General features: G+C 44.8%; 1 long non-coding RNA gene across 1 annotated transcript; it reads left to right on the plus strand.

Annotated features, from left to right (window-relative positions):
* Positions 1-335: 335 nt before the first annotated feature.
* Positions 336-9,228, plus strand: LOC122934902. The gene is made up of 3 exons (XR_006388745.1): positions 336-459; positions 7,615-7,662; positions 9,121-9,228. It is a non-coding gene; the product is annotated as an uncharacterized LOC122934902 (long non-coding RNA).
* The last annotated feature ends 15,822 nt before the right edge of the window (positions 9,229-25,050 follow it).

Genomic DNA, 25,050 nt, shown 5'->3' on the forward strand with positions numbered 1-25,050 from the left:
GTATTTGCTGTTTCGTGTTCTCTGGTCTCAGCGTTCCACGTGGTGTAGTTTCGTCTCGCTTTCCAGGAAACACTCAGCTGGAGTCGCGAAGTCTCGCGATAACTTTGACTGGTTTCTGTTTCACTCGTATCCAGGCCAGCACATAAATCTTCTAGTAACTAAATAGTCTCTCAGATTCGGCTCGGGTTTTAGGTGGGTAGCGATAAAACCCGAGCCGAATCTGAGAGACTATTTAGTTACTAGAAGATTTATGTGCTGGCCTGGATACGAGTGAAACAGAAACCAGTCAAAGTTATCGCGAGACTTCGCGACTCCAGCTGAGTGTTTCCTGGAAAGCGAGACGAAACTACACCACGTGGAACGCTGAGACCAGAGAACACGAAACAGCAAATACATAGTACCGGACTCAGCGAGCGCTGGAACGGCAATCTTTCAAGGCAGCTACACTCTGAAGACAAGGTAAGAGGGTTGAGGAAGAGGGGGACGCCCCAATAACCAAACCCGATCTCTAGTTATAAACTAACCTATACCTTGTACTACTGCGAGTGTGGATCTTGTATGCTGCTACAATTGGAAGACTTTCTTTTCTACAATAACAGCATTGGATACATGTTATATGCAAAAACGTTATAAGAAGATATCAAACTATTGCAAGGTCTTTATTAAAATCCTTATCACAAGTCTTTTATCTTTGGAGGAGGACTTTCTTTACAGGAGAACTGCACCTTTTTTCACAGAACACTTATAATCTTATCTTATTTTACAGTCACAGGACACAGTTTCACCAGATTACATTATTAATTCTTGCATAGTCTGATCTATATATACTGTTTATCCATTTATGAATTTGTCTATGTAAGCGGATCCCGGACCTCAGTATATTGTTTATATTGTTTATATTTTAAGTCATATATTATATGTGTTTTTAATGAATATAAAATATCCACTATAGACATACCAAATGGTGAGTGCCTGTTTTTTATCTATATATTTTCATTTGCTTTACATTTGATGAATAGGTGATTCATCCAAAACAGTGCACCTTTACCATATTGACAGATACGGGTGAGCCACGATATAAATTTAATCAATTTTATCATATGTAGAGTTAGTTATAACTGCGAGATAGAAGGAACCATGGCCTCCTGTAATGGCTCATACTCATCATACTTAGAAACCTGGGAGATATGGAGGGACAAATATCCTATGCTAACAGGATCCTAGATTTACCTTATATTCACAAAATTGGAATCAAAATGTGACTGGGCGATTGCACTGAATTCCAGGGGTTCCTTTATGATTGCAATAATTGTTAGCAGTGTATTGTATCATTTGCTTTGTACCATGCCCTTGCCAGTTGTTCGTTATTAGCAACTTTATAAAACTGACTTTTTAAGCTTCCAATTTCCATGAAACGGTGGAATTCGTGGCTTCTTACACAAGGCCTTGGCACCAGTTCTGTTTAGTTTTATTTGTTTGTTCATTTTGCTTTGTCCTATTCCCCTACCCCTTTGCTTTATTCCCCTCTCTCTTCTTTCCCCTTTGGTTTCTGATTTAGGTAAATAGGTAACAACAGATATCAACTACAACACTGATGGACAGTTTCTTCATGATTTTGAACTTTATGCTTTACATTGTAGTTGATTGATCTTACGAGGACTCGCTAGATTGTCATGTTATGATTACCTAAAAAATGTGTGAAATAAATATAATGGAAATCTAATAATAAATGTTACATATCTATACAGAGAAACTGGACCTGTATTTATTCTATGACTTGATGTAATACATACCATAATATATAGTAAAACGAAAACTGCTATTCTGATTATAAATTGTTTCAGAGAATATTGTCTCTAATAATAAAGAACATGTTAGTATTCTCCTAGTGGTGATTCATATTACAGATTCATTCTAAGTACATTGAGAAAAAAACAGTATCTGGAACTGATTCATGCGGACATTTTTTAAGATTCCTTTCAGGGGTAATAGAAACAGAAGTATTAGAAATATTACAAAAAAAGTGTTCCAGTTACATAGCACAGGATTTATTTATTTAAATCACATATAGCACTGACATATTCTGCAGCACTTTACCGACATTGGCATCACATTGTCCTCAATGGATATTCGGGAGTACCTAGGTAGTTGAGGCACAGAAAAAAGCGCATAATAGGATAATACGTTCTACACAATATACCGTATTTTTCGCCCCATAAGACGCACTCTCCCCCCCCCCCCCCCCCAAATGGGGGAAAAATGCCCCTGCGTCTAATGGGGCAAATGCTGACATTTTAACATCACTGGCTGTGATGTATGCGAGAGCGGGGAGGGACTGGGAGGAGGAGCTGGGGGCCGGCAATTGCGGCGGGACAGTGCAGTTACTGTAGTCCGGCGCCGACGCTCCAGTGCTGCAGTATACAAATATAAAATGTCTCATTCAATTAAAAGTGATTACACATGACCCCCTCACTCCTAATATTGCCGTACATCCTAACCGCTTCTATAGAATGCAGACATGCAGGCCGAGCGGGTCGGCAGTGAAACTCCCTGATGTCACGTGCCTGTGCCGCCTACTTTATGAATGAAGCAGGCGGCGCAGGCAAGTGACTTCAGTGAGTGACGTGCCGGCCGGCCGCCCGGCCTGCCTGCCTGCGTTGTACAGAAGCTGTTAGGATGTACGGTAATATTAGGAGTGAGGGGGCATGTGTAATCACTTTTAATTTAATGAGACATTTTATATTTGTATACTGCAGCACTGGAGCGGCGGGGGGGGGGGGATCTGTGGATGGCAGTTTTATGGGGAACATCTGTGGATGGCACTGTTAAGGGGTGGGGGTCTGTGGATGGCACTGTTATGGGCTGGGGGTCTGTGGATGGCACTGTTAAGGGGTGGGGGGTCTGTGGATGGCACATATATAACAGTGCCACCCGCAGGTTCCCCATAACAGTGCCACCCACAGATCCCCCATAACAGTGCCACCCACAGATCCCCCCTGTAATAGTGCCACCCACAGATCCCCCCTGTAACAGTGCCACCCACAGATCCCCCTGTAACAGTGCCACCCACAGATCCCCCCTGTAACAGTGCCACCCACAGATCCCCCCTGTAACTGTGCCATCCACAGATCCCCCCTGTAACAGTGCCAGCCACAGATCCCCCTGTAACAGTGTCAGACACAGATCCACCCCGTAACAGTGTCCGTCACAGATCCCCCCATAACAGTCCGTCATCCACAGATCCCCCATAACAGTGCATCATGCACAGATCCCCCCATAACAGTGCGTCATCCACAGATCCCCCCATAACAGTGCATCATCCACAGATCCCCCATAACAGTGCCACCCCCAGATCCCCCCATAACAGTGTCCTTCACAGATCCCCCCATAACAGTGCCATCCACAGATCCCCAGTAATAGTACACCACAAATAAAGATAGTCCAGACGGCACTACTCCCCTTATAAAACGTTGAGTAATAACATATTGCTGTACTCTGTGTAAATCGGGTATAAGGCAACAATACGAAGGTGCCTGCTTTCCAATAGCGAATGTAAATGTGTAAACGAGAAAATAGAAAATATCTGCGGCACTCACCAGTTGCAGATTTTCAACATATAATCTCGGAGTATCCTTTTATAAAAGGTATCTATGCCACCGCCTGCAGGCATGGGGGGGCACCATGCTGACTTAATCCCACCTCGATGAGAAGCAGGAAACAAGTGTCCTGGAAGCAATAACAGAGACTGATCTAATAGATGAGGGTGACTTAGTCTTCAACTTGTCCGGAGTCAAATTGCCCCCGGACTGCACCTCTGCCCTCAATAGGGGGCTGGGGTTCAGCCTGGTTGAGCAATTGACCGGACTACTTTCGAAATAGAATTGTACAAGTCCATTAGAAAAATGTATCTGCATAAAACATTCTACAATGTCCCGTTAGACAGGGCGAGATCCCTGTAACGGTTGGACATGAAAGCGAGATGCTCAGAACAATGTTTGATGAATCTGATATTGCCTGTTTAGGGATCCTTGTCAATAGGGACCTGGATGAATGTGGAGAGGGGGAAGAGAAACAAGAAGGATTCACAGGTGGGATTAAGTCAGCATGGTGACCCCCATGCCTGCAGGCGGTGGCATAGATACCTTTTATAAAAGGATACTCCGAGATGCCAGGGCCCTTTTGTACTCTTGAGTTCCCTTTAATGTTAGTTCAGGGGAATTCGAGGCTATACAATGGTGCGGTACCACCCTGATATAATTGTCAAACCTGCGGATAAAGGGGGGGAACATCGTTCTGATGTCCCGCGAGTATTATAGGTCAGAGGCCCTTAGACAGCTTGAAGACACAATTACATACCAGAAACTACATAATGACCCAGTTCCCACCCTGCAGCGACAACTTAAGGATTTGTTGCAGAAATATATCAGCATTGGTTTCCTCACTAGTAATAGTATAGAAAAACTTGTACCAACATACCCCATGAGACCATCTTGGCATTTTTTGCCAAAGATACATAAGTCACCTACCCGACCCCCCGGCCGCCCCATCGTGGCGGGGATCGGGTCGGTGACTGAACCTTTGTCAAAGTACCTGGATTGGCTCTTGCGACCAGCCCTGAAGAAATCGGTCACATACCTCAAGGACACCAGGGACTTTTTTCTGGCACTGGAGGACCTCCAGTGGTAGGAGGATTGGAACCTGGTGTCATTGGATGTAGAAAGCCTATATACCCGCATTCCCCAGCGAGCGGGAGTAGGGGCAGTCGCAGATATGTTGAGATCAACTGATAAAGATGAGATGTATGTCCATTTTGTAGAGGAAGCACTGTTGTTCGTCCTAAGCAACAATGTTTTCAGGTTTGGTGAACAATGGTATTGGCAGGTACACGGCACGGCGATGGGGACGCCAGTGTCGTGTACCTTTGCCATTATATACCTTAACACCCTGGAAAACAAATATGTATTCAGCACAGGTAACCCCTTCCTACCTAACATCCAGATGTTCCTACGCTACGTGGATGATGTCTTTATGGAGTGGAGGGGAAGTCAAGCAACATGCGAAGATTTTGTGGCATATTTAAATCGCGAGAATGACATTTTCACCTTAAACTTTGGGGGTGAGATTTTAGAATTTCTTGATGTTCGTGTCATTATTCGCGATGATGAAATCATAACAGAAGGTTTTCGAAAACCTACTGCTTCGAATTCCCTTCTACACCATGAAAGTTTCCATCCACGTAGCGTGAAGGAGGCCATACCATACGGGCAGTTCATGCGACTAAGACGCATGAATAGCTGCAATGAAGGCTATATGAGACAGGCTATAGAACAAAAAAATCGCTTGGTGAAGAGGGAGTATCCAGTAAGAATGTTAGATGCGGCTTTAAGTAGGGCAAGTACAAGTACACAAAAAGAGTTACTGCATCAGGGAGATAAACCTGAAAAAGACAACAGATTTGTATTTGTGTTCAAATACAGCCCCATGGCCGATGCAATCAAAAAAAATCATCTATGACAATTGGGATCTATTAAAAAGTGAGAAATGTCTAGACAAGTTTACAGCCGGGAAACCCATCATTGCCTTTAGGAAAACACATACCCTCAGGGATGAACTTGTAAATAGCCGCATGAAGTGTGAACAGTCTCCAAGTCAGTGGCTGAATGTGAAAAATCCTTCAAGGGAATCATCGGTGCGGTAATTGCTCCTTCTGTGATCACATCCTCCGGGACAGAATTTTGTCCATAGGAGAAGTGTCACACACAATGAAGCAATTTTGCACATGCAAAATCACATATGTTGTGTACGTGGTCAAGTGTGAATGCCGGTCATTTTATATAGGAAAAACAATAAGACCTATGCTGGAGAGGTTCTGTGAACACCTCAATTCCATTAAGACCAAAAAGGGCTGCCCACGCTTAATAGACCATGTATGGCAGAAACACGGGGGTAACAAGAAATGCCTGGGTTTTGCGGGAATTGAGGTGGTCCCACATTTGAAACAAGAAGGCGACAGACATCGCCTCCTGTTACAGAAAGAAGCAAGGTGGATAATCTGCACAAATGCCATGGGACCCCCTAGGTCTGAACGATCGGAATGACCTTAATGTATTCATTTGAATGTACTGATTGCTTTTGATTTTGTTTCAGTTGTATACGTACACAGGTGTTGCCTTTAATTGCGATTGAGATCCAGTTACCCCATATAGGGTTAAGGCTAGGTCTACACGACGACATTTGTCGCGCGACATTTTGTTGCACTAATGTCGCGCGACAATTTTTATAATGGCAGTCTATGGTGTCGCACTGCAACATGCGACATGTTGCGACTGCGACGCGACAGTCGCAGAAAATCCATTCGAGATGGATTTTTCTGCGACTGTCGCGTCGCAGTCGCAACATGTCGCATGTTGCAGTGCGACACCATAGACTGCCATTATAACAATTGTCGCGCGACATTAGTGCAACAAAATGTCGCGCGACAAATGCAACATTCTCAGGTGGTTCCTCCTTTATTCTCACTTTTTGCCCTATTTGGCTTCTACCTATATACCAGCTGTATATTTAGCTGTGTGTGTCTCCTCTCTGGGATCCCTACCTCTCCAATTCCGAACTAAAAACTAATCCTGCATCCCTACATGTTTCGCCGTATCACGACGTCTTCAGGGGATGGCGTGCAGGTTGTGATTAAGGGGGCAGATCCTGAACTTTAAACCTTCGGTTTGTATGGGCGGGCTAATGAAATCCAATCGGCGCTCGATTATTTTGTGAGTGATATTCGTGTAAGCAGAAGGAATGGCATATGCGCCCTCTAGTGACGTTACTCGTCCATCACTTGTGACGTTCTGACGCTCACCTCTGACGTCTCGATGTTTCTCCTTGGATTACCTGTAATGATGTCCAGCTATCGATGATGACATCATCGCATCGCGTCTCCATGGTACGCTTGCGCCGGGACTTAGAAATATTATTGATCTTCTCTGCATATACTGCCAATTGCAGGTGATTGCTCCTTTTCTTCGGTCACTGCGCATGCGTCCCCACTTTGAGAAATAGTATGTGTCTTACTTGATTCTAGCTCTATAAATTATATACCTGTACATTAACCTCCAGAATTGTTCCCATAGCCAGTAACCCCCAATATGTGAAGTGTATATATTTTCACTATATTTTTTATATATATTATGTATAATTACATTTTAATATTTTCCTTTATATTCGTTATTTTTATTTTTATTTTTTGTTTTTTAATCATTTGTTACTGTGATTATTTTTCATATTTTTTTGTTTTTATTAATTTATGTGTTGGTGGACTTATCTAGTGATTGGTTTCTCAGCTCTTATTATATGTGCCTTCTGTAATATTTTCTTTTTTCCTTTTTCAGCAACATGTCTTACATATTCCCTTTTATTTCTGGGGTCTACCATCTACTTATTATATAGTTTTTATGGGGTTTATATTCTTGTTATGACATCTAGGGCTCTATCCATGATCGAATTGTCGCTTGTTCTCTTCTCTTCTTTTGCCTCAAGAGTATCATATCTCAATCAATGTGGATTTCCTAGTTTCTATATAGCTTTCTTACCCATTTCTTTAATTGTTTCTTTTCTTTCCAGGTCATCTCTTGCTGACGCGTCCACTCCTTGCAACACCCACACCCCCCGGTAAGTTACTGGTATTAATGTGTTACCTATTACTTATTTTTTTATTATCTATCTTTTCCTTATATTTTTCCTTGTTCGATTTTTCCACTTTTTCTCGGATCCACCCCCTTAATTTTTGTGTTCTTTGAAGTACTTCCTGTCTTTCATTATTTAATTGTCTATTTTATTATTCCATTTATCCAATGCTATCGTCTCCAAATTATAAGAAAGGAGCAAACGTAAAGCCTAGGCCTTATTTTTTGTAGCCCCCAAATCTTTAAACCTGTGTTTTGACCATTATGAAACCTCAGCAGATGTCTTGATAATGGTGTCTCCTCATTTGTGTTCAGGACGCTAAAATGTTTAGATATCCTCCTCCTAAGGCCTCTTTCACACTTGCGTTGTCCGGATCCGGCGTGTACTCCACTTGCCGGAATTACACGCCGGATCCGGAAAAACGCAAGTGTACTGAAAGCATTTGAAGACGGATCCGTCTTCAAAATGCTTTCAGTGTTACTATGGCACCCAGGACGCTATTAAAGTCCTGGTTGCCATAGTAGTAGTGGGGAGCGGGGGAGCGGCATACTTACCATCCGTGCGGCTCCCGGGGCGCTCCAGAATGACGTCAGAGCGCCCCAGGCGCATGGATGACGTGTACATGCGATCACGTGATCCATGCGCTTGGGGCGCCCTGACGTCACTCTGGAGCGCCCCGGGAGCCGCACGGATGGTAAGTATGCTGCTCCCCGCTCCCCACTACAGTTTACCATGGCTGCCAGGACTTTAGCGTCCCGGCAGCCATGGTAACCATTGAGAAAAAGCTAAACGTCGCATCCGGCAATGCACCGAAACGACGTTTAGCTTAAGGGCGGATCCGGATCAATGCCTCTCAATGGGCATTCATTCCGGATCCGGCCTTGCGGCAAGTGTTCCGGATTTTTGGCCGGAGCAAAAAGCGCAGCATGCTGCGCTATTTGCTGCGGCCAAAAAACGTTCCGTTCCGGAACTGAAGACATCCTGATGCATCCTGAAGGACGGACTGTCCATTCAGAATGCATTAGGAAAATCCTGATCAGTATTCTTCCGGCATAGAGCCCCGACGACGGAACTCTATGCCGGAAGACTATAACGCAGGTGTGAAAGAGCCCTAAGTTCTTGGACCGTCTTCCCTATATACAACATATTGCATTCACATTGTATCCCATAAACTAAACCTGTGCTCCTGCAGTTCATATACTCTCTGATCTTATAGACTCTCCCATCTACTGGGTTGACAAATTCTTTCTTGGGAATCATGTACTTGCAGAAACTACATGCTCCACATGGGTATGAGCCTGTGGTTTTGGGCCATGTTTCTTTTTTCCGGGAGCTTCTTTGGAAATTACTCCTTACCATCATTTCCTTCAGGTTTGTTCCTCGCCTATATGTGATGCTAGGGCTCTTTGGGAGGATCTGAAATAAATCCTTGTCTGCTTTCAGGATGTGCCAGTGTTTCTTCATGATCTTATACACTCGCCTGTTTTGGACATCGAAGGTTCCTATGCACCTGATCACTTTCTCTCCCACTTTGGATAATCCGCACAGATGCCATGGGACCCCTAGGTCTGAAAGATCGGAATGACCTTAATGTATTCATTTGAATGTACTGATTGCTTTTGATTTTGTTTCAGTTGTATAGGTACACAGGTGTTGCCTTTAATTGCGATTGAGATCCAGTTACCCCATATAGGGTTAATTCTCACGCTCCTCTTTAAATGGGCTGGCACACCTGTGCACGTCATTCAGGTAGCCGGAAGAAGCACACACTGTGTGAGACGGCCGTCGCTGCCACACACCGCCTAGGTGGTTTTTGATTTCAGTGAAAGGCTTGTCCGCCTCAGCCCTGTAAAAGCATGCACCTATTGTCACAATAAAGTGATGATATGTTGAGAATCTGCAACTGGTGAGTGCCACTGATTTTCTCAATTACACATCCCCATTAATAGTGCCATCCACAGACCAGTTCCAAACCCACCAAAAGCACACTTTTTGGTTAAAAATATTTTTTTTCTTATTTTCCTCCCCAAAAAACCTTGGGGGGTTGTGCTAGAGATAGGCACAACCATATTGAAGGCTTACTGATGCAAGATATGCTGTCTTCGGGTGTGCTGCCGCAGGTGGTAATTCCTTCAGAATGAGATGCCCAATCCCGCAAGGAGATGCTTAGGTTAAAGTAAGAGTTCCTGCTTCGGCGCACAAAGACATGAAGTAGACAATCTTGAAAGTAACAGGATTCTTCTTTGTTTTCATAAAGTGCGCATAGAATATAAGAAAAACGCGCTTCGGGGAATCTTTAGTCCCCTTCATCAGGTTAAAAATAATTATTGTTATTTTTAACCTGATGAAGGGGAACAGACTCCATTAACATGCACTGAACAGATTTTTATGTCACTGAAATTTCTGTAACTACACTGCCACATGTGAATATACCCAAATGGCAATTTAATACAGAAATTGATATTATTTACATGATGTTGTTAACAGCTTTTTTTTTTTTTTCAACTTGATGGTGTTTTTAATGTGACTACCTATATAAAAATAAAAACTTAAAATATTAAAAATATTTTAGTCTCTAGAGTAGACACAATAGGCGTACAATGCATATTTTCTGCAGCTCATTTGAAGGCTTTGCTGTGTAGATTGAAACATTTTAAGCAGGGCCATCTTATTACTACAGGGTGGGTGATTTAATAACAACTCTGTTGTACTGCTGGAGGCTTAGGTAATGTAGTACACACACAGAGTGAAGGGGGTTATGTCATGATTAGAATTGAGCGGACACCTGGATTTTCGGGTTCGACGGGTTCAGCCGAACTTCACAAAAAAGTTTGAGTTCGGGACCCGAACTAGACCCGAACTTGACCCCGAACCCCAGTCAATGGGGACCCGAACTTTTGAGCACTAAAATGGCTGTAAAAATGTCATGGAACGGGCTAGAGGGCTGCAAATGGCATCAAAATATGGTTAAGAGCATGGCAAGTGATCTTCAAACAAATGTGGATAGGGAGATGACTTTAAATAACAAAATACATTAAAAATAAAAAATAATAATCTTGATCTAGGAGGACAAGGTCCATATGGAGTAGGAGGTTGAGGAGGCGGTGGATGTGGCGGTGTAGGTGGAAGCAGCGGTGGAGGAGGAGGAGGTAGCCTACACTGCTTTTTGGTTTTAAATTTTTTTTATTTTTTAAAATTAGGGTACACCCCAAAACATTGGGAAATATAACCCGTGATAACCCCCTCCAGTCTTGCTAAACACACATTCAAACATTACACTGGCTGCATGGCAGACCAGCACCTCCAAGGGGTAAAGGGCAAGCTCAGGCCATGTACCCAATTTGGAGACCCAGAAGTTGCAGGGGCTGACCCCTGTCAGTCAGTTTGTGTAGAACTATATACAAGGGATGGCTGCCACTCTACTTGAGCGTATGTTTCTTCGGTGCTCAGTGATGGAAGATATCCCAACAATAATATAAATTAATTCACGCACTCTCATTTTTTGCAAATGAAACTTGAAAATGTATTTGAAAGCCACCAGTGGTTGTCAATTTAATTAGGCCAACGTTTCGGTCCTCCCGGACCTTGTTCACGGCACTCCAATTTTTTGTAAATTAAACTTGAAAATTTATATGAAAGCCACCAGTGGTTGTCAATTTAATTAGACTAATGTTTCGGTCCTCCCGGACTTTGTTCACGGCCTCAAAAGTTGTGTTGACCGCCACCTCTCTTCCAGTCAACATACCTTTTGAGGCCGTGAACAAGGTCCGGGAGGACCGAAACATTAGCCTAATTAAATTGACAACCACAGGTGGCTTTCATATAAATTTTCAAGTTTCATTTACAAAAAATTTGAGTGCCGTGAATTAATTTATATAAGTCAGTTCGTGTAGGCGTGTGCACACTTACTGCCCCACCATGTTGCACGTCCCCATGATGTTCACGATCCAATTTGATAACTGCTCTATCAACTTTCGATTTTGTTATGCGCCTACCATGGTGATCACGGGTGGCAGGGAACCAGGGTTCCAGGCCGGAGAGGGAGCCTGAGAAAAGGATACCACATGCAAGAGAGGTCAATGGATGAAATTAAATGTAATCAAGCGGAAATGTGTGACAAAGTATTGAAGCATAAGCTTCCAAGTTACGGAGGGGGCGCGCGCAATTACCCACTCCCGACTCGGGGAGGTAGTGATGATAAATAACAATACAGGACTCTTAAGCCCCTTTCACACGGGCGAGTATTCCAGGCGGGTGCAATGCATGAGCTGAACGCATTGCACCCGCAATGAATCCTGACCTATTCATTTATATGGGGCTGTGCACACGAGCTGTGATTTTCACGCATCACTTGTGCGTTGCGTGAAAATCGCAGCATGCTCTATATTCTGCATTTTTCATGCGGCCCCATAGAAGTGACTAGGGCCGCGTGAAAATCGCAAGCAAGTGCGGATGCGGTGCGATTTTCACGCATGGTTGCTAGGTGACGATCAGGCTGGGGACCCGATCTGTATTATTTTCCCCTATAACATGGTTATAAGGGAAAATAATAGCATTCTGAATACAGAATGCAAAGTAAAATAGTGATGGTTAAAAATTAAAACAAATTAACTGAGTCCACTTGATTGCGTAGTTGCGGATCTCTGTCTTCTTCTGTAATGTTGAGCTGCCGGCTAAGGACCTGTGGTGACGTCACATCACATGATCCAATCACATGGTCCCTCACCATGGTGATGAATCATGTGATTGGACCAAGTGATGAGCACAGTGATATCATCAAAGGTCCTATTCCTGTGCACAGCAAAGAAGAAGACAGAAGAGAAGCCGGGCTGCGCGATCAGGTGGATTAAAGTGAGTTAAAAATTTTATTTTATTTTTTTAACCCCTCCAGACTTATTGTACTATGCATTCTGTATTAAGAATGCTATTATTTTCCCTTATAACCATGTTATAAGGGAAAATAATACAATCTACAGAACACCTAACCCAAACCCAAACTTCTGTAAAGACGTTCGGGTTTGGGTACCAAAAATGCAGATTTTTCTCATGCGTGTCCAAAACGCATTACAATGTTTTGCACTCGCGCGGAAAAATTGCGCATTTTCCCGCAACGCACCCGCATCTTATCAGGGCGAAAAACATGACGTCCGTGTGAAAGAGACCTTAAGATGCCCTGTTATTGGAATGATTAATATAAATTATAGGGAATGTCACTGTGGTATTTTTGATTTGTAAACATTAGCCAGGAGAGGCCCTACTGCCGCTTTGTTGACTCTAGCTAACTTCTGCCTGATCGCACGTCCCTGTGACTTCCACCATTCATTTGGATATCTTCTCTATCAACTTTCGATGTTCTTTTCTGAGCCTACCATGTTGATCACAGTTATCGGCGAATCAGGGTTCCACGCCGGAGAGGGAGCATGAGAAAGAGAGACCACATCCAAGGGAGGATTAATTGTTTCAAATTAAAAATGATAGAGCGGAAATATGGGACAAAGTATTAAAGCGTAAATGTGGGACAACTTTTTAAAGTTTAAGCATTGAATGAAAAGATGTGGCGCGCATCAATTAATGAAGAATTTCTTAAATTTTATTCCCTGTCAACTATGCAGAGCAGGGGTTTCTATCTGGCAAAATTTGAAAAATGTCACCTGACAATGTAACAGGCGATTTTTTTAAATTTATGTTCCTGTCACCTATGCAGAGGTGCCCCAGTGATATCCACCATCCATTTGGATATCTTCTCTATCAACTTTCGATGTTCTTTTCTGAGCCTACCATGTTGAACACGGTTATCGGCGAATCAGGGTTCCATGCCGGAGAGGGAGCGTGAGAAAGAGAGACCACATCCAAGGGAGATACATGTATTACATTTTTTGGGGATTGAGCGGAAATATCGGAAAAGTTATTGAGGCGCAAATTTGGGACAAATTACTGAAGCGCAAATGTGGGAAAAGTTATTAAAGCACAAATGTGGGACAAGTTTAATCAATGAATAAAAGGAGGTGGCGCGCGCATCAATTAAAGAAGAATTTCTTAAATTCTATTCCCTGTCACCTATGAAGAGCAGGGGTTTATTCACGTCTAAAATTGTACAATGTCACCCCAAGAATGTAACAGAAAAATTACAGAAATGTATTAACCTGTCTACTTGGTAGAGCAGGGGTCTATGACAGAAAAAATATGTTTATTGTCACCCGAAAATGTAAAAGAAAAATTATTTAAATGTATTAAATTTATTGTGAATTTCAACTGAAAATGTAACTGACAAATTTGTTTTTTTTTTTTACCTGTTTACTAGATATAGTAGTGGTACATCACACCCAAAAATTGGTGAATTTCACCGAAAATGTAACTGACAATTATTATTATTATTTTTTTTACCTGTCTACTAGGTATAGCAGTGGTACATCACACCCAAAAATTGGCGAATTTCACCCAAAAATGTAATAGACAAAGTAGTGATTTTTTTGCATGTCTACTAGGTATAGCAGAAGTACATCACACCCAAAAATGGGCGAATTTCAACCGAAAATTTAACTAACACATTTTTGATTTTTTTTTACCTGTCTACTAGGTATAGCAGTGGTGCACCACACCCAAAAATTGGTGAATTTCACCCGAAAATGTAACTGCCAAAGTAGTGAAATGACATAAAATAAGTACAAAAAAAAATAAATTGATTTCTGAGGTGGAGTTCCATATGGAGTAGGAGTTTGAGGAGGCGGTGGATGTAGCAGTGTAGATGGAAGCGGCGGTGGAGGAGGACGAGGTAGCCAACACTGGTTTTTGGTTTTAATTTGATTATAATTTTTTTATTAGGGTGCACTCCAAAAGAGTGTGAAATATCCAAAATACAATTACAGCAATTGCGCTGCAATATAACAATGGCTGTTTAAGGACGGTATACATGTCTATTCTGCACAAGGTACGGACAAGTCCTGTGGGATCCGTGCCTTGGTCATTTTAATGAACGTGAGCTTGTCCACATTGGCTGTGGACAGGCGGCTGCGCTTGTCTGCCGTGCTAAACACACGTTCAGATAATACACTGGCTGCAGGGCAGACCAGCACCTCCAAGGCATAATAAGCTCATTTATGTTGCATTTTTGGCCAATCGGTTGATTCATCTTCTTGTGTATGGATGGTTCTGATGTTCACCTGGGATTTCATCTGGGATCATCTGGTGGCTTTCTGATGGGTACAGATGTCTGGTCATCTTCTTAGAACAAGGGCAATCATTGTGTCTCTAGGCATTTCTCCACCTGGAATAAACAGTCTGCAACAGCTGCAGTTCTGAAAATACATCAGGAGATATCATGGCCTCCCCCTGTTGACAGTATCTGTAGATAACACTTGGCACTCTTAGTAGGTACATTACAAACTGAGGCTATATATCACAACCCAGTGGGAGCTCCCACTTGCAACCCAAGTTCCGCGTCCGACTGGACAGTCGCAATTTATACAAAAGCGCCTCTGCGGATCACTGTGGGGTCAACACACTCCCTCGCAGAATCCCCAATAGGGAGAGCTATGCCCCACAACCTACTGGCTGCACCGCAGACTTTGTGGGCTAGCACCCAAATTACACGCCATGTATCCATGGTAGTTATTTACTACCGTTAATGGGCTCAGTCAGTTTTGGCCTGACTGAACGCCTACTTATAAGTGCCAGTGACAGACAGGGAGATAGACTGCCATTTCTCCATACTCTTTAGTGACCCAATTCAGAAGCTGACAGTACAGGGTTTACTTGACACACTGGAGATATGCAACGACATGCCCTTATTTAGTTTAGGGAGCAACAGACCTTGGCACCAAAAATTAGAACCATATATTATATGTCGTCCTAGTGATATAGGCGAGGGCCGTCTCACAACCAGACTTTGTTATATTTTTATTTTTAAGGTACCTGCCCAACATGAAAAGAGCACTCCCAGACTGAACTGCCCTACTGTACAAGAAGTTATTCTTTATGAACCAACAGTGTTGCCAATTGATACAAGCAAAAGAGCTCATCTAAAATCCATTGTCTCCTCACGGTTGAGGGACAATACCATCTGTTTGTGAGCTGTATGGCATTACCCCTACAATAAAGAGTCATACATTCCTAACAGCTCCCCCAACAGATACCTGGGTGTAGAGATTAAGGACAAGAACTCTATCACATTTACATACTGAGGACAAACAAACAAAAGGTTCTGCAACAGTACACCTAATCCCTCCCCCTGTGTTGGTGACCATGTCCCCATGCACTGGGCTATTATAGGTTTACATTGATTGCATGCTCTGACCAGTATATGGGGGACCCCTGAGTTACATATTATGACCAGATCTTTGGGGATCCCCACCACAAATCTATTATAACAGATTCCCAGTAGGGATATCTGTTGTAATGGTGTATTTTTGCTGCCCTGTTTCATGTGTAGCCTGTTGGCTCACAAATGAAACCGGTCTCTGTCCGCGCAGAGATGTAAGGCGGGGTGGCTTTCAACCACACATACAATTGCAGAGACAGAGTCGTTTTATGTGTCCAGATTGCAGACAATGGAAACACTGTATATTCTCCCACTTTCTTCTTTGAAGAGCACTAGAATACACCGATATTTTGTTAGCTGCCATCCCCTTTGACGTGCAGCCATCTTGCATTTTTTTTTATTAAATGCTACCTTCTTCCTGATTTTTATAGATTTGTGACTCTTTAGCAAATCCTGCCTGACCTGCTCTATTACCATTGCTGCTTCAATCAGTGATGTCTCCTTAGCTGCAGTTAAACGAATTGCGGTATCAAGATATGGAAACTTCTCCACAAACATACGTATCATGCCTTGTGGGGCTCCTACACCATCATCCTTTGTCACCTTCCTACACATAGCTTCAAACCTTCCACAAAGCGACAAGGGATCATCATGGATGGTAGGCCTGAAGTTACTAAGGACCTCTGGGGTGACATCCGTATGCCCTGTTACCAATTTCATGAGGATGGAAAGCCTGTCTTCCTCATCATGAAATAGGCCATTCCTGGAGGCAATTTTTTCTATGACCTCATATCTTTGAAAAAGATGTGTAGGCAACCAAAGCTTGAACAGTTCCATGTGATATTCTGTAGGGACAGAACATTTCTGGCAATGTCCCTCAAAAGTATCACAGGAAGTGAAAGGATCTGCGTCTGGATCATATGTAGGAATCAGTTTACATATCTTTAGCAGAAATTGCATCCTCTCCATGTTATGGAAAGAATGCAATTCTGCTGCATTGCTGTGATACGTCTGTGAGTTGGAAGTGGTCTGTAAATTTCCCATGCCATCTCCTAATCCACGAATGGTGTCACGAGCAGCACTTTGTACAGCTATTGGAGTGGAATCAGTCTGATTGGAGGCAGCCATAGGAGCGCTCTCACTCTTATCTGTCCCTCTGTCTGCACTCAAAACACAAATTTGCTTTGAGTGCAAATCTTTGTGATGTGAGAGCTCAGTTATGGTCTTCTGCATGTTGCTAATTTAAACCAGTTAACTCGGTCCTCAGGTCTGCAATTATCACCTCTGTAGAGGCTGCTTTTTCCTTATAGCCCGTTATCTCCATATACAGATGTATAAAAACTTTATCAACATCTGCATAATATTTTTCTTCCTCAGCTAACTGAGACTGCAGCATGCTAATCAGACTGTCTTTATCTTTGTGTTGTGTTTTTAGACTAGAAACCTGTTTAACCGCTTCTGCACAACAATAACAATGCAAATTTACAGGGGGCTTTGTCTCTTCAAATGATTCCACCTTCTCCAGCTTGCTAATGGCATCATTAAATATGCACATCAGCTTAGCAAGCATGTGAAGTCGCTTGGACGTTTGTTTGAGCACACCACGCTTAGGGCTCTTTCACACTTGCATTGTCCGGATCCGGCGTGTACTCCACTTGCCGGAATTACACGCCGGATCCGGAAAAACGCAAGTGAACTGAAAGCATTTGAAGACGGATCCGTCTTCAAAATGCGTTCAGTGTTACTATGGCAGCCAGGACGCTATTAAAGTCCTGGTTGCCATAGTAGTAGTGGGGAGCAGTATACTTACCGTCCGTGCGGCTCCCGGGGCGCTCCAGAATGACGTCAGAGCGCCCCATGCGCATGGATGACGTGCTATGCGATCACGTCATCCATGCGCGTGGGGCACCCTGACGTCACTCTGGAGCGCCTCGGGAGCTGCACGGACGGTAAGTATACTGCTCCCCCACTACACTTTACCATGGCTGCCAGGACTTTAGCGTCCCGGCAGCCATGGTAGCCATTCAGAAAAAGCTAAACGTCGGATCCGGCAATGCGCCAAAGCGACGTTTAGCTTAAGGCCGGATCCGGATTAATGCATTTTAATGGGCATTAATTCCGGATCCGGCATTGCGGCAAGTCTTCAGGATTTTTGGCCGGAGCAAAAATCGCAGCATGCTGCGGTATTTTCTCCGGCCAAAAAACGTTCCGGTCCGCAACTGAAGACATCCTGATGCATCCTGAACGGATTTCTCTCCATTCAGAATGCATTAGGATAAAACTGATCAGGATTCTTCCGGCATAGAGCCCCGACGACGGAACTCTATGCCGGAAGAAAAGAACGCAAGTGTGAAAGAGCCCTTAGCAATGTGCAATGTGTGTCATAGGAATCAGCTTGATCTACCAGAGATTCCCATAACATTTGCACAGATTCATTTGATCTAGGCAATACAGGGTTAAACGTACTGTATCTACTTAACTTTTCAAAAGTCCCATGTCCTGCTTTGTCACTCATGGTTATCCCTGCAATCTGTGTGTTACTCCTGAAAGCCTCTTTTACCAACCAGCAGATTCTACTGAAGGACTGGAAAAAAAATTAACGAAAAAAACAAAAAATACAAAACAAAAACAAACACCTCAAAGGTTATAATTAGGGATGAGCGAACCCAAACTGTATAGTTCGGGTTTGTACCGAATTTTGGGGTGTCCGTGACACGGACCCGAACATTTTCGTAAAAGTCCGGGTTCGGTGTTCGCCTCTTTCTTGGCGCTTTTTGAAAGGCTGCAAAGCAGCCAATCAACAAGCGTCATACTACTTGCCCCAAGAGGCCATCACAGCCATGCCTACTATTGGCATGGCTGTGATTGGCCAGTGCAGCATGTGACCCAGCCTCTATTTAAGCTGGAGTCACGTAGCGCCGCACGTCTTTTTTGCTCTGATCAGTGTAGGGAGAGGATGCAGCTGCTGCTGTTAGGGTGAGATTAGGTACTAGACAGGGATTTACTCAGCAAAAACACTTAATGAAGTGATCGATCTACAGCTGTGAATCATTCATCTTCTGCTATTCAATTGCTCACTGTTTTTAGGCTGCCCAGAGTGTTTTTCAGTCACTTTTTTCCGGGGTGATCGGCGGCCATTTTGTGTCTTGTGGTGCGCCAGCACAAGCTGCCACCAAGTCCATTTAACCATCAATAGTGTGTTTTTTTTTTTTGTTGCTATATCCTACATCAGGGGCTTGGCTGTGCTTGCTATTTTATTGAGGGGTGAAATACAATTGCCAAAATAGCAGTACCCTAAATCTGGTATTTCAGCTGTGGCTAGCCAATTGTAATACTGTCTGCTGTCTGGCAAAGGATATATTTTTGTTATGGGTTGAAATACAAATCCCAACTTAGCAATTCCCTAAATCAGTGGTTTCTGATGTATCAGGCCAAGTTTAAATCGATCCATAAAAGGGTATATTAGATTGAAGGTGCGGATAGTGTCATCCACAATAACTTCACACGCTACCGTGCATTTCCAAGTCTAATTCTGTCCGTAAACGTATACCTGTCATCCAGCGCCTAAATACTAGGCCTAAAATTTATATTCAGCTAAATCTGTGTTTATTGCTGTGGCTGGTCAATTCATTTAGTGTCCACCAAAGCACAGTTTTTGTTCTGGGTTGAAATACAATTCCCAACTTAGCAATTCCCTAAATCAGTGGTTTCTGCTGTATCAGGCCACGTTTAAATCTATCCATAAAAGGGTATATTAGATTGAAGGTGCGGATAGGGTCATCCTCAATAACTTCACACGCTACCGTGCATTTCCAAGTCTAATTCTGTCCGTAAACGTATACCTGTCATCCAGGGCCTAAATACTAGGCCTACAATTTATATTCAGCTAAATCTGTCGTTACTGCTGTGCCTGTATTAGTGTAATACGGTACCTAAATAGATAGCCAGATAGTGTTAGGTGTCTGTAATAAAAGGCCTGAATTTGAATTCAATACATTGGGCCAAATAATTTTTTTCTTATTGTGGTGAACGGTAACAATGAGGAAAACATCTAGTAAAGGACGCGGACATGGTCGTGGTGGTGTTAGTGGACGCTCTGGGAGAGGACGTGGCCGTTGGGAGAGGACGTGGCCGTTCTGCCACAGCTACACGTCCTAGTGAACCAACTACCTCAGATCCCAGTAGCCGCCAGAATTTACAGCGATATTTGGTGGGGCCCAATGCCGTTCTAAGGATGGTAAGGCCTGAGCAGGTACAGGCATTAGTCAATTGGGTGGCCGACAGTGGATCCAGCAAGTTCACATTATCTCCCACCCAGTCTTCTGCAGAAAGCGCACAGATGGCGCCTGAAAACCAAGCCCATCAGTCTGTCACATCACCCCCATGCATATCAGGGAAACTGTCTGAGCCTCAAGTTATGCAGCAGTCTCTTATGCTGTTTGAAGGCTCTTTTGGCAGGATTTCCCAAGGGCATCCACCTAGCCTTTCCCCAGCGGTGGAAGACATAGAATGCACTGACGCACAACTACTTATGTTTCCTGATGATGAGGACATGGGAATACCACCTCAGCACGTCTCTGATGATGACAAAACACAGGTGCCAACTGTTGCGTCTTTCTGCAGTGTGCAGACTGAACAGGAGGTCAGGGAGGAAGATTGGGTGGAAGATGATGCAGGGGACGATGAGGTCCTAGACCCCACATGGAATGAAGGTCGTGCCACTGACTTTCACAGTTCGGAGGAAGAGGCAGTGGTGAGACCGAGCCAACAGCGTAGCAAAAGAGGGAGCAGTGGGCAAAAGCAGAACACCCGCCGCCAAGAGACTCTGCCTGCTACTGACCGCCGCCACCTGGGACCGAGCACCCCAAAGGCAGCTTCAAGGAATTCCCTGGCATGGCACTTCTTCAAACAATGTGCTGACGACAAGACCCGAGTGGTTTGCACGCTTTGCCATCAGAGCCTGAAGCGAGGCATTAACGTTCTGAACCTTAGCACAACCTGCATGACCAGGCACCTGCATGCAAAGCATGAACTGCAGTGGAGTAAACACCTGCTACCTCTTCTGCTGCTGCCGCCTCGGCCTCTTCTGCTGCTGCCGCCTCGGCCTCTTCCTCCGCCTCTGGATGAACATTGGCACCTGCCGCCCAGCAAACAGGGGATGTACCACCAACACCACCACCTCCGTCACCAAGCATCTCAACCATGTCACACGGCAGCGTTCAGCTCTCCATCTCACAAACATTTGAGAGAAAGCGTAAATTCCCACCTAGCCACCCTCGATCCCTGGCCCTGAATGCCAGTATTTCTAAACTACTGGCCTATGAAATGCTGTCATTCAGGCTGGTGGACACAGACAGCTTCAAACAGCTCATGTCGCTTGCTGTCCCACAGTATGTTGTTCCCAGCCGCCACTACTTCTCCAAGAGAGCCGTGCCTTCCCTGCACAACCAAGTATCCGATAAAATCAAGTGTTCACTGCGCAACGCCATCTGTGGCAAGGTCCACCTAACCACAGATACGTGGACCAGTAAGCACGGCCAGGGACGCTATATCTCCCTAAGTGCACACTGGGTAAATGTAGTGGCGGCTGGGCCCCAGGCGGAGAGCTGTTTGGCGCACGTCCTTCCGCCGCCAAGGATCGCAGGGCAACATTCTTTGCCTCCTGTTGCCTCCTCCTCCTACTCGGCTTCCTCCTCCTCTTCTTCCACCTGCTCATCCAGTCAGCCACACACCTTCCCCACCAACTTCAGCACAGCCCGGGGTAAACGTCAGCAGGCCATTCTGAAACTCATATGTTTAAGGCCCCACACCGCACAGGAGTTGTGGCGGGGTATAGAACAACAGATCGACGAGTGGTTGCTGCCGGTGAGCCTCAAGCCCGGCCTGGTGGTGTGCGATAATGGGCGAAATCTCGTTGCAGCTCTGGGACTAGCCGGTTTGACGCACATCCCTTGCCTGGCGCATGTGCTGAATTTGGTGGTGCAGAAGTTCATTCACAACTACCCCGACATGTCAGAGCTGCTGCATAAAGTGCGGGCCGTCTGTTCACGCTTTCGGCGTTAACATCCTGCCGCTGCTCGCCTGTCTGCGCTACAGCGTAACTTCGGCCTTCCCGCTCACTGCCTCATATGCGACGTGCCCACCAGGTGGAACTCCACCTTGCACATGCTGGACAGACTGTGCGAGCAGCAGCAGGCTATAGTGGAGTTTCAGCTGCAGCACGCACAGGTCAGTCGCACTGCGGAACAGCACCACTTCACCACCAATGACTGGGCCTCCATGCGAGACCTGTGTGCCCTGTCGCGCAGTTTCGAGTACTCCACCAACATGGCCAGTGGCGATGACGCCGTTATCAGCGTTACAATACCTCTTACTTCTATGTCTCCTTGAGAAAACACTTAGGGCGATGATGGAAGAGGAGGTGGCCCAGGAGAAGGAGGAGGAGGAAGAGGGGTCATTTTTAGCACTTTCAGGCCAGTCTCTTCGAAGTGTCTCAGAGGGAGATTTTTTGCAACAGCAGAGGCCAGGTACAAATGTGGCCAGCCAGGGCCCACTACTGGAGGACGAGGAGGACGAGGATGAGGAGGAGGTGGAGGAGGATGAGGATGAAGCATGTTCATAGCGGGGTGGCACCCAACACAGCTCGGGCCCATCACTGGTGCGTGGCTGGGGGGAAACGCAGGACGATGATGATACGCCTCCCACAGAGGACAGCGTGTCCTTACCTCTGGGCAGCCTGGCACACATGAGCGACTACATGCTGCAGTGCCTGCGCAACGACAGCAGAGTTGCCCACATTTTAACGTGTGCGGACTACTGGGTTGCCACCCTGCTGGATCCATGGTACAAAGACAATGTGCCCACCTTACTTCCTGCACTGGAGCGTGATAGGAAGATGCGCGAGTACAAGCGCACATTGGTAGACGCGCTACTGAGAGCATTCCCAAATGTCACAGGGGAACAAATGGAAGGCCAAGGCGAAGGCAGAGGAGGAGCAAGAGGTCGCCAACGCAGCTGTGTCTTGGCTAGCTCCTCTGAGGGCAGGTTTAGCATGGCAGAGAGGTGGAAAAGTTTTGTCAACACGCCACAGCTAACTGCACCACCACCTGATACGGAACGTGTTAGCAGGAGGCAACATTTCACTAACATGGTGGAACAGTACGTGTGCACACCCCTCCACGTACTGACTGATGGTTTGGCCCCATTCAACTTCTGGGTCTCCAAATTGTCCACGTGGCCAGAGCTAGCCTTTTATGCCTTGGAGGTGCTGGCCTGCCCGGCGGCCAGCGTTTTGTCTGAACGTGTATTCAGCACGGCAGGGGGCGTCATTACAGACAAACGCAGCCGCCTGTCTATAGCCAATGTGGACAAGCTGACGTTCATAAAAATGAACCAGGCATGGATCCCATAGGACCTGTCCATCCCTTGTGCAGATTAGACATTTATAACTACCTCCCCATAACCATATACAGGGAGTGCAGAATTATTAGGCAAGTTGTATTTTTGAGGATTCATTTTATTATTGAACAACAACCATGTTCTCAATGTTTTTAGTTTTAGCTATTTTAGGGGGATATCTGTGTGTGCAGGTGACTATTACTGTGCATAATTATTAGGCAACTTAACAAAAAACATTCACAACTATACATTTCTGACATTCAAACACAAAACAAAACAAAAACAAATCAGTGACCAATATAGCCACCTTTCTTTGCAAGGACACTCAAAAGCCTGCCATCCATGGATTCTGTCAGTGTTTTGATCTGTTCACCATCAACATTGCGTGCAGCAGCAACCACAGCCTCCCAGACACTGTTCAGAGAGGTGTACTGTTTTCCCTCCTTGTAAATCTCACATTTGATGATGGACCACAGGTTCTCAATGGGGTTCAGATCAGGTGAACAAGGAGGCCATGTCATTAGATTTTCTTCTTTTATACCCTTTCTTGCCAGAGACGCTGTGGAGTACTTGGACGCGTGTGATGGAGCATTGTCCTGCATGAAAATCATGTTTTTCTTGAAGGATGCAGACTTCTTCCTGTACCACTGCTTGAAGAAGGTGTCTTCCAGAAACTGTCAGTAGGACTGGGAGTTGAGCTTGACTCCATCCTCAACCCGAAAAGGCCCCACAAGCTCACCTTTGATGATACCAGCCCAAACCAGTACTCCACCTCCACCTTGCTGGCGTCTGAGTCGGACTGGAGCTCTCTGCCCTTTACCAATCCAGCCACGGGCCCATCCATCTGGCCCATCAAGACTCACTCTCATTTCATCAGTCCATAAAACCTTAGAAAAATCAGTCTTGAGATATTTCTTGGCCCAGTCTTGACGTTTCAGCTTGTGTGTCTTGTTCAGTGGTGGTCGTCTTTCAGCCTTTCTTACCTTGGCCATGTCTCTGAGTATTGCACACCTTGTGCTTTTGGGCACTCCAGTGATGTTGCAGCTCTGAAATATGGCCAAACTGGTGGCAAGTGGCATCTTGGCAGCTGCACGCTTGACTTTTCTCAGTTCATGGGCAGTTATTTTGCGCCTTGGTTTTTCCACTCGCTTCTTGCGACCCTGTTGACTATTTTGAATGAAACGCTTGATTGTTCGATGATCACGCTTCAGAAGCTTTGCAATTTTAAGAGTGCTGCATCCCTCTGCAAGATATCTCACTATTTTTGACTTTTCTAAACCTGTCAAGTCCTTCTTTTGACCCATTTTGCCAAAGGAAAGGAAGTTGCCTAATAATTATGCACACCTGATATAGGGTGTTGATGTCATTAGACCACACCCCTTCTCATTACAGAGATGCACATCACCTAATATGCTTAATTGGTAGTAGGCTTTCGAGCCTATACAGCTTGGAGTAAGACAACATGCATAAAGAGGATGATGTGGTCAAAATACTAATTTGCCTAATAATTCTGCACTCCCTGTATGATTGTACTCCAGGGCACTTCCTCATTCAATCCTATTTTTATTTTCATTTTACCATTATATTGCGGGGCAACCCAAAGTTGAATGAACCTCTCCTCTGTCTGGGTGCCGGGGCCTAAAAATATCTGACAGTGGCCTGTTCCAGTGGTGGGTGACAAGAAGCCTGATTCTCTGCTGACATGAAGCCTGAATCTC

This window comes from Bufo gargarizans, chromosome 4, assembly GCF_014858855.1.
Source record: "Bufo gargarizans isolate SCDJY-AF-19 chromosome 4, ASM1485885v1, whole genome shotgun sequence".
In the NCBI taxonomy this organism is placed as follows: Eukaryota; Metazoa; Chordata; class Amphibia; order Anura; family Bufonidae; genus Bufo; species Bufo gargarizans.